General features: G+C 34.3%; 1 long non-coding RNA gene across 1 annotated transcript; it reads left to right on the forward strand.

The window, feature by feature from the left end:
* The first annotated feature begins 3,550 nt into the window (after positions 1-3,550).
* LOC110874119 lies at positions 3,551-7,040 on the forward strand. The gene is made up of 6 exons (XR_002555658.2): positions 3,551-3,728; positions 4,057-4,180; positions 5,942-6,134; positions 6,238-6,381; positions 6,646-6,705; positions 6,802-7,040. It is a non-coding gene; the product is annotated as an uncharacterized LOC110874119 (long non-coding RNA).
* Positions 7,041-9,874: the final 2,834 nt, after the last annotated feature.

Here is a 9,874-nt window from a genome sequence, read left to right on the forward strand (position 1 = left end):
TGTGAGGAGTATTTAGATGACAGGTGGCACTAATAGGTTTAAGATAATGCCAAGTGGCACTAAAATGTTTTGTTTTAATATAGATAATAGATTGGCGGATGACCTGTTGTATATACATGTATTAGGATTTGATTTCTGATATGTTGTTCAAAAGTGAACGGTTTGAAGAAGTGCTCGATGAAATGCTTCAACCAAACATTTTTAATTATACTTGTAATTAGCAACTAAGAAAGCTAGAGAGAATCAGATTCTTTCCAACTTCTATAGAGCCTTGTGGAGAGTTTTGAAAGCATACAAGAATAAGTTAGAGGTAACCATTATTACTTACTTGAAATAATACATTTTATGTTCGATCGAATATTTAGTTAATTGCTGATAACATAGAACAATTAATTGGCAGGTAATTAGTTAGTTGTGTGTGGATTTAATCAGCGTTTATGCTAACGACCACTATTTTTAGTTTCCGGTTCCATAGTCTCTCAAGATCCATTGGGTTTATGTATCGTGTTTTTATGGTATTTTTACTGCTATTTGTCATTTGCTTTACACAATCTAATTCGTATAGATTTCAACAATTTAGTATATATATTTATATGGTACTTAATTGTAATTTCAAACTCTCTATATATAGAACCTTTGTACCATTATCGTCAAATCAAAAAATTCAAATTATTGAATATGTGATGTTATGAACATCTTATATATAGTGGTAATATCAATGGGTCGGGTAATGGGTCAAAACATAAACATGTAACTATTAGCTTGAGTCAAAACAAGTTGGGTCGAGTCAGTCTACAAATATTTTTATCTTTTCATTTGAAAAAGTATTAGCGTGTTATATATGATCAACAGGCATGAAAATATCATCAAGTGTTTAGTTGACAAAAAGTTAATATGTAAAAGAGATGAGCGAGATGTACTATCCGGATGTGCTCAACGGTCTCAAAATATTAGGCTTACCAAATCATAGGTTAACGCTTGAAGTTGGTGTTCCAGTAATGCTATTTCGAAACATTGACCATCGGAATGGTTTGTGCAACGGTACAAGGCTACAAGTAACAAAGCTGTACAACCGTGTAATAGAAGCAGAGATAATATCTGGTGCAAATATTGGTAATCGCACATATATACCTAGAATTAATTTGATCATTTATGATAAAAAGATTCCTTTTGCTTTTCAAATTAGACAATTTCCACTGGCCGTATATTTGCAATGACAATCAACAAAAGTCAAGGCCAGTCACTTTCTAAAGTTTGTTTGTACTTGAAACAACCCGTCTTCTCTCATGGTCAATTGTATGTTGCTTTATCAATGGTGAAAACAAGAGATGGGGTCAAACTACTAATACTTGACAATGGCGGGAAAGCTACAGATAAAACAACTAATGTGTTTTTATGCTACGTTTAGAATGTTTTATGTGTTTAGTTGGTGTTAAGCCACCTGCGAAACTCGCGGGTTCTTAGACTAGTAAGAACTATATAAAAAAAAGCAGAATTTGAATAATTTAGATTTCCCTCTCACTTGTCATTTAACTAGTTTTTGCCCCGCCCGCGTTGCGGGGCAATAAACCGAATATTTTTCTCTCATAACATGTATGTCTGTACAGAGGGCAAAATCGTAATTATATTTTGAACCGGAGGCAAAATCATAATTTTGAGCTAGGGGGAAAACATAATTTAATTTTGAACTGTGAGCCAAAACGTAATTTTGAGCTGAGGGCAGAATCGTAATTTTTAGCTAGAGGAAAAAACAACATTTTATTTTTAACTGGGGGCAAAAACGTAATTTTAAAAGGAGGGCGAAACCGTAAATTTAAACTGGGAACAAAATGAAAAATGATTTTTTGAACCGAGGGCAAAAGCGTAATTTTGAGCTAGGGCAAAATTATAATTTTATTCTGAGCTGTGGGCAAAAACGTAATTTTAAACGAAGGACGAAAGCGTAATTTTAAACTGGAAATAAAATTAAATAAAAAATGAGTTGGTCTAATAGGGAAGTGACAGGCAACTAATAATTTTGAGCTAGAGGAGAAAACATAATTTCATTTTGAACTGGGGGCAAAAACGTAATTTTAAACTGGGGGCGAAACCGTAATTTTAAACTGGAAACAAAATTAAAAATGAGTTTTTGAAACGAGGGAAAAAGCGTAATTTGGTGCTAAGGGCAAAATTATAATTTTATTTTTAGGTGAAGGCGAAAACGTAATTTTAGCTATGGGCAAAATTATAATTTTATTTTGAGTTAGAGGCAAAACCGTAATTTAAACGAATGATGAAAGCGTAATTTTAAAATGAAAATAAAATTAAATTAAAAATAAGTTGGTTTAATACGGAAGTGTCAAGCAAGCTGTCTCACACTATTCCCCTGACTTGTAAATGTGTATGTAGGATAATTTAAAACTAATTTAGATTTCCCCAAAACTGATATTCACCTTCCATTCTGTTCGTTCCACCCCAGCAAACCGTCCTCACATAAAACCCTAGGGTGCGAGTTTATTCAACCTGTATCGTCTTTGATTACCGTGTTCAACTTTATAAAACCAGTGGCGGAACTAGAAGAAATATTCAGGGGTATCCCAAATTTTTTTACGAGCCGATCCTGAAAATTCAAGTGCCCTGGGTGAGCCAAAAAAAGGCCCTTAGGCCTTACCGAATTAAATTTTATAAACTAGTTTTTTTTTTAAGTTATTAGTATTTAGGTTAACGAATCAATATTGAGCATATCACATTTGGGCTAGGCCTTATGAATTAATATTGGCAATAAGTTTTTAGATATTAGATTGGGATAGGTTTATTTTTAATTTTTAGATCGAAATTAAACAATTCAAGAACTTAAGAAGAAAAGAAATAAAGAATACTCACAATCACAATTAGCACAACAATCTAATACACTATTGGGTTATTATTTGGTTATTTGGGCTAATTACTATTGGGCTATCATTTGTTTTTTTGGGCTAATATAATCAGTATTATTTGGGCTTGATTTCAGTTTGTACATTTTTTTTCAGGGGTGTCCTAGTACTTGTTGAGGGGTGTCCTTAGTATAAAAATCGAAAAAAAAAAAAATTTACACTACCGGAAAAAAGTTGAGCCGTAGCCCGTGCTACACCCCAACCTACATTAGGTCCGCCCCTGTATAAAACCCTAGGGTTCGACTTTATTTAGAAGTTGTTTTCATTGACAAAATTCGGCTATTTGAGGCTCGATTGTTCGATTAAAAACCCTAATTTAATGGTTGCGGTAATCCTCCGGTCCACGACGGTTGCGACTTGCGACGACGGTTCCGGCAGCATGGAGCTCTGAATTCTCTCCACCGATGGTCTGTTGTTTTTCTGGCGTGGTATATTCACGAGCAGACTATGAACGCTCCATTGGATTAGTATCCGCTGGATACGGTGAGTTCTGTTGATGCATCTAACCGCTTTACGTTTTGTTGAATGTGTCAATCAAATAGCATGTATAGGTTTCATCTTAGTTTTTGGATCACTTATATGTCTATATTGGCTGATGACCTGTTGTATATACATGTATTAGGATTTGATTTCTGATATGTTGTTCAAAAGTGAACGGTTTGAAGATGCACACCAAGTGCTTGATGAAATGCTTCAACCAAACATTTTTAATGGTACTTGTAATTAGCAGCTAAGAAAGCTAGAGAGAATCAGATTCTTTCCAACTTCTATAGAGCCTTGTGGAGAGTTTTGAAAGAATACAAGAATAAGTTAGAGGTAACCATTATTACTTACTTGAAATAATACATTTTATGTTCGTTCGAACAATTAATTGGCAGGTAATTAGTTAGTTGTGTGTGGATTTAATCAGCGTTTATGCTAATGACCACTATTTTTGGTAGATCAATAATAAGAGTAATAGGAAATTAGTTAGATAATTCCAATACTGCATGTGCAGTTGTTAGAAAAACCCTAGACTTCAAGTAAATTTGCTCGTAATTGTGGAGACTTTATTTTTGCATTATTTATTCTCTGGTCTTTATTTTTACTTTATTTTTGCATTATCAGTTTAATGAGGTTCTTGGTCTAATAATTTTAACTGCAGATGGCTTTTACCTTTGTGGTTTACCCTTCCTTGATCCTTGCTTATATGGGCCAAGCCGCGTATCTCTCAAAGCATCACATTCTTGAAACCGACTACTGAATTGGTTTCTACATATCCGTGCCTGGTAGGTCATTTTCTATCTCTTTTCTTTTCTTATTTTGAACTTGATGTGAAATTTATTTATTTAATATTGTGATAGAAAATAGGCTGGTTATCGGAATTGCAATACTTATTGCAGTTGTTGGAAACCTAGTTATCATCACCAGGACATTATCAAACAGTGTTCGGCGTTGGGTTGTTTCCCGAGGTTCAAAGTAATCCACATGTCGCCTAATAAGCACAGATAAATCTACATACCGGAGATTAATTGGACTTTGATGCTCCTTTGCTTAGCTGTCACAATTTGTTTTTGTGACCTTAAACATATAAGCAATGCAGCAGGTATATGCTGTCATGAGTTCCAGAGATCCAGCTGATATAGGTGGGTTTATAGCATAGTTATTAAAGGCGTTAGGCGCACCCAAGGCGCATAGGTCTTGCCTGGGGCCTAGGCGCAAGGCGCAAATAAAGCGTGGGCCTGAGGAAAAAAAGCGCACAACAAAAATAAATGAAATTATTTTTGTATAATAAAAAATTAATACTATTCTTCAAATAAAATAAACTAATGCTATTATATAATATTTAGTATCGTTTATTAAGTACCAAAAGTTACAAAATGCTAGTTTATTAGTGTAGAAAAGTAGTTTCATTAGATAAAAGTAGAAATCTAGTTGTAATCTTGCTAGAATTTTGAGAATTTGGCCGGAATCTGCGCATGAACCATCACATGGAGAATTAAAGCGCAATTGCCTCGACTTAAGGCGCAATTGGCTCGCCTAGCTAGGAAATTGGGCCTAGGCGCAAGAGGCGATGGCTTTTAACAACTATGGTTTATAGCACCCTGGTTCCGATGTCCTCAGCCGAATCTCAAATTTTAAAACATGTCACCCCAGAGCATATTCATATGTCCATATCTTCATTGATTTATTCATATTATTGTCTAGTTTTTTAGTCATATTTAATATCTTAGTCATTGATGAAATTTAAGGAAAAGGACATAAGAAGGTTGACATGTCAAACCGACGTGACTTGTTTTGACCCGTGTTCGCGGTGAGGATATTCACAAGCATACAACACAAGATAGGGGGTGCTAAACGGGTCGTGTTCGCGGGTTGGCGGTTCAACCCGACCCGAACCTGAATATTTTACACGAACCCGAACCCGAAAATTGTATCATACATATGAACCCAAACACGACCCGAATTTTTGTGGGTTAACCCGAACACGGCTCGTTCAACCCAAATTTTTTTATTTTTTATGAAATTAATATATTAAAATTAAAATTTACTTAAAAACACGAATGTTTATAACACAATTATATTAAATTATAAAATCTTATGCTAATTTATCCTTTTAAGTTATAATTATCGTATAAAATACACACCCCATTTAACTTATGACATAAAATCAGTTGTAAAAAAATATAATATAATATAAATGTGTTAAACGGGTCAACCCGCCAACCTGATCGGTTTGACCCGAACCCGACCCATTAACCTAAACGGGTTTGCGGGTTCAACCTGAAACTGACCCGAACCCATCTAGACTAAACCTAAACCCGCGAATTTCGTGTTAGGTTCGTGTCGTGTTTTCGGGTCGTGTCCGAAATTCACACCCCTACATAAGAACCTTGTTCGCCTTTTTGGTTTCTATTGTGAGGGACATCAAAGGGTACTTGTATACATGAAAAATCAGAGTTTAGGTTGTATTATTCGTGGTATATATACCTTAAACTCTATTTCAAAAATCTAATCAGATTTGTGTTTGTTTTTTGATATTCTCATAGACACTATAAACATGCAAAAACAACTAGTATTTGAACCGGAAGACTTGGTTCCAAATTATTTTGGGTATTGCTCGGGGTTTGCAGTACTTACATGAAGATCACACCTCAAGATTGTTCATAGAGATAGTAAAGCCATCAACATTTTCTTCGCCGAGGATCAAGCTTATCTTAGCACCACGTTTGCTGGAACATAGTAAGAGTTCTAATATATAAATAAAATGAATGACCCCAATGAATTATCAAAGTTTTTTCGATTACAAATAAATGATGCGCGTTCATGTTTTTGTCATATGTAGAGGTTATACAACCCTATTATGTCATCAGGGGGAATTGTCTGAAAATGCCGACATACAGTTTCAGAGTTGGGGTTCTTAAGATTATTTGCTGAAGGAGACACTCATCTTACACTTTCATCCGAATTGCAATATCTCCTAGATTATGTAAGTCATGCGCAATCTTCTAATCTGATTTATTGAATCAAACTAGATCTTATTTTAGTTTATGTAATCAAGTATATTGCACTAGTATTTTAGTTGTTGTAATCAAGTATATTGCACTAGTTATGAATGAAATCTATAGAAAATGGATAAACAAATTTTGGCAGGTCAAACAAATGTTACTCATTTTGACCCGTTTACCAACCGCCTATTTTGTTACCTATGTTTAATCTGAAACTGATGCTGTACGTGATGAATTTGATACAGGTCAGTCCAACGTCATTTTACTTGGCAAGGACCTAATCGAACCGCATGCAAATAAAATATGTATGGATGCTTTTCTTATTAATATTGTATATATTAATATTGTTTTTTGGTATAACTTATGTCTTATGAAGAAGCGCGCAACATTGTTTTGTGAAGGAGTTTTGATTAGCTAAGACAAAAGGACCAGCTAGTGGCCAAAATGGAAACGGGAAGAGTTTTTAAAGGAATGAGAGAAGGTTACGTTCCAAGTCCTTCCAGGAGTGATGTATGTTGAGACAAAAAGTGTTGTTGCAAGTACTGCTAGGATTGATGCAAGTTTATGTATTTTGTATTCAAATTGACATCTTATGTATGGATTTTGGTTTATTATTGTTAATATCATTAATTTTGTTTTTTAGGTTTGTTCATCTTTGCTATTGTTTTAATTATACGAAAAATTGAAAATAAAATTGCTAATTACACGAAAATGGCCACATAGCCACAACAATATATATGACTATAAAATAGAAACGACCACACTTACAGTAAATTCGTGTGACTGTTGATACCATTTTGTCACACTTAATGGGTCATTTTCCTAATTACAACAACCTTTTTGTCACATTTTTTTAAATTCATGTGGCTAAAACAAACTTTTTAGTGACTATATAATAGAAACAGACACACTTATGGTAAACTCATGTGACTATACAATAGAAACGGCCACAGGCCATCGATACCATTTAGTCACACTTAATGGACCATTTTCTTAATTACAACACCCTTTTGCCACGGTTTTTTAAAATTTATGTGGCTAAAATAAACTTTTTAGTAACTATATAATAAAAACCGCTACACTTACAGTGAATTCATGTGGCTATATAACAAAGACGACCACACTTACAATAAATTCATGCGACCATTGATACCATTTAGCCATACTTAATGGACCATTTGCTTGATTACAACTACCTTTTTTGTCACAGTTTTTTAAAATTAATGTGGCTAAAACAAACTTATTGGTGATTGTATAATAGAAATGGCCACACTTATAGTAAATTCATGTGGTCGTTGCTACCCGTCTAGCCACACTTATTTGACAAAATGATTGATTTCAACAAGACCTTTTAGCCACAGTTTAAGTTGCTATGGCCACACATAAGTGAATGTGGTCGTTTGATGCCTACGATAACTCGACCTTTGGTTACACTTGGCTATATGATGCCAACAATGACTCGAAATTCTATAAAATTTTCCAGTTTAAATATATTTATATGAATACACATCCATTTAATATTTCAAGTTTCATAAAACATCTTAAAATTTAAATCATTGCAACATATTATCCATGTTTAATTTCGAAATGACTAAATTAAATGTGGAAGCTGGAACTTAATCATGTTTGGTTCTTCGTTGAGCTTGATCATCATCCGGTACTTCCAATCGTTGCCTATATTTCATAAACCATGAAATACGTTAGTTATATGGAGTTTATAACATATCTAAGTGAGTCCGTATGTCAAAACAATTAAAATAAAAAATAATTGCCAGTTCTGAAGTCTGTCGCAGGCCGCGACAAAATTTAGTCTAGGGCGGGGCATGACGCCAAGGGCTTTGCCCGCTGCGGGTGGCGAAAGCCGTTTTTTTACAGAATGTTATGTGGCTGGTCCCAGCACTACCATTTTCACAAAAAAGCTCATAACTTCTCCAATTCTCACCCATTTTACTCCAAATTTGTTTCTAAATGACCGTAAAACCATGGCCTACATATTTAACCCAAAATCCTTAACCCGGATTCATAAATTTTATAAATTACACAACCTTTACCCAGTTTATTCGTGTTTTTATTTGACCTGTTTCACCTACTTAAGCATTAACCTATATTACCCACGTCTATTGCTAAAGATTAATCCCTTACGACATTTGCCCATTTTCCGACCTTACTAGACTTGCGTTTTACACTCCCATTATCCGATTTGCGTACGTACTTGTTTGACCCATTTGATTATTCAAATCAAACATAGACGTAATTGACCCATATCTAAATTTCCATTTAACATTTGCGTTTTCAATATATTTCTTCTTTTTTTTATTTATCATCACCACTTCAGTTGTGATGGATCTTGATAGAATATCATTATATTCCTATCCTATCCTCATATATGAGAATTTTACGAAATTGACCCTTTATGTAGCATATTGCCAAATGGTTTAACCCTCCATTAAAAATTCTCAAAAAGATTGACCCACATTATAAAACTCATATTTAAACTACCCTTTAGGCCATTCGCCCAGTTTATCATCAGAGGGCGTTTTGGTCAACTTTAGTTCATTAAATCACGAAGAACATTTTGAAAGCTAGTTTTGACCAAGAATACTCTTTTGACCCGTATTCTATGTTAAATTCATCATGTCTCTAAGAACATAATATCTCAAATTCAAATCACTAAATATACCTTACTTTAGGTAATTTAAATGTTCGACCATAACTCAATTAACTCTCCTCTGCCCTAAGACCTCATTGAGAGTTTGATCCATTACACATACCTGGCTCGGGTCAAAGCATTGACCCGTTTTAACATCTTGCCTTAATATTTGCTAAATCCCATACGCTATTCACCCCTGTGAGCATAAGACTTGACAAGCAATCATTAGTCATTATTGTCAAATGGTGTTAGCATTGCCATTGACCCGTTTGGTCTAAATGACCATTTTACCTGTTCATCCGTTATAGGTTACACCATAACGTAAATCTTTCCAAAACTTATTGTTTATTTGTCAACGCGTGGCTAGTTTACCATTTTACCCTTTTTATCATCAAATATGGTTTCCTACCATTTCTATTTGTTTCGGCCCGTATTAATTCGTGTCGGAACGCCATATTTCGAGGACTCATTTCAAATACTAGGTCACCTTGATTTTTAACCAAATACGTAAATGGATATTATATCTAAAAGATGTAAGCTTTGCTTACTTTGAATCCAAATTATGCTTTTCCTTCGTACTTGATTCATTTGACCCGCTTCCTTCCCAAGCTTCCACCTAGCTTGTCAAGCGTTAAACTATCATTTATAATTCGTAAGATGGTTAGATTAGTCACTATAAATCACCACTATTCCACCTTATGAATTTTATGTCGAACTTCGATCTTATTATAGGTCAATTAGACATTCAAAAGTCAATTGCCTTTTAACATATGAAATGCACAATTACATGAATAAGCTAAGCCAAGCCAAACACTTTTTAAAAA

The sequence above is a fragment of the Helianthus annuus genome, chromosome 9 (genome assembly GCF_002127325.2).
Source record: "Helianthus annuus cultivar XRQ/B chromosome 9, HanXRQr2.0-SUNRISE, whole genome shotgun sequence".
Classification (NCBI taxonomy): Eukaryota; Viridiplantae; Streptophyta; class Magnoliopsida; order Asterales; family Asteraceae; genus Helianthus; species Helianthus annuus.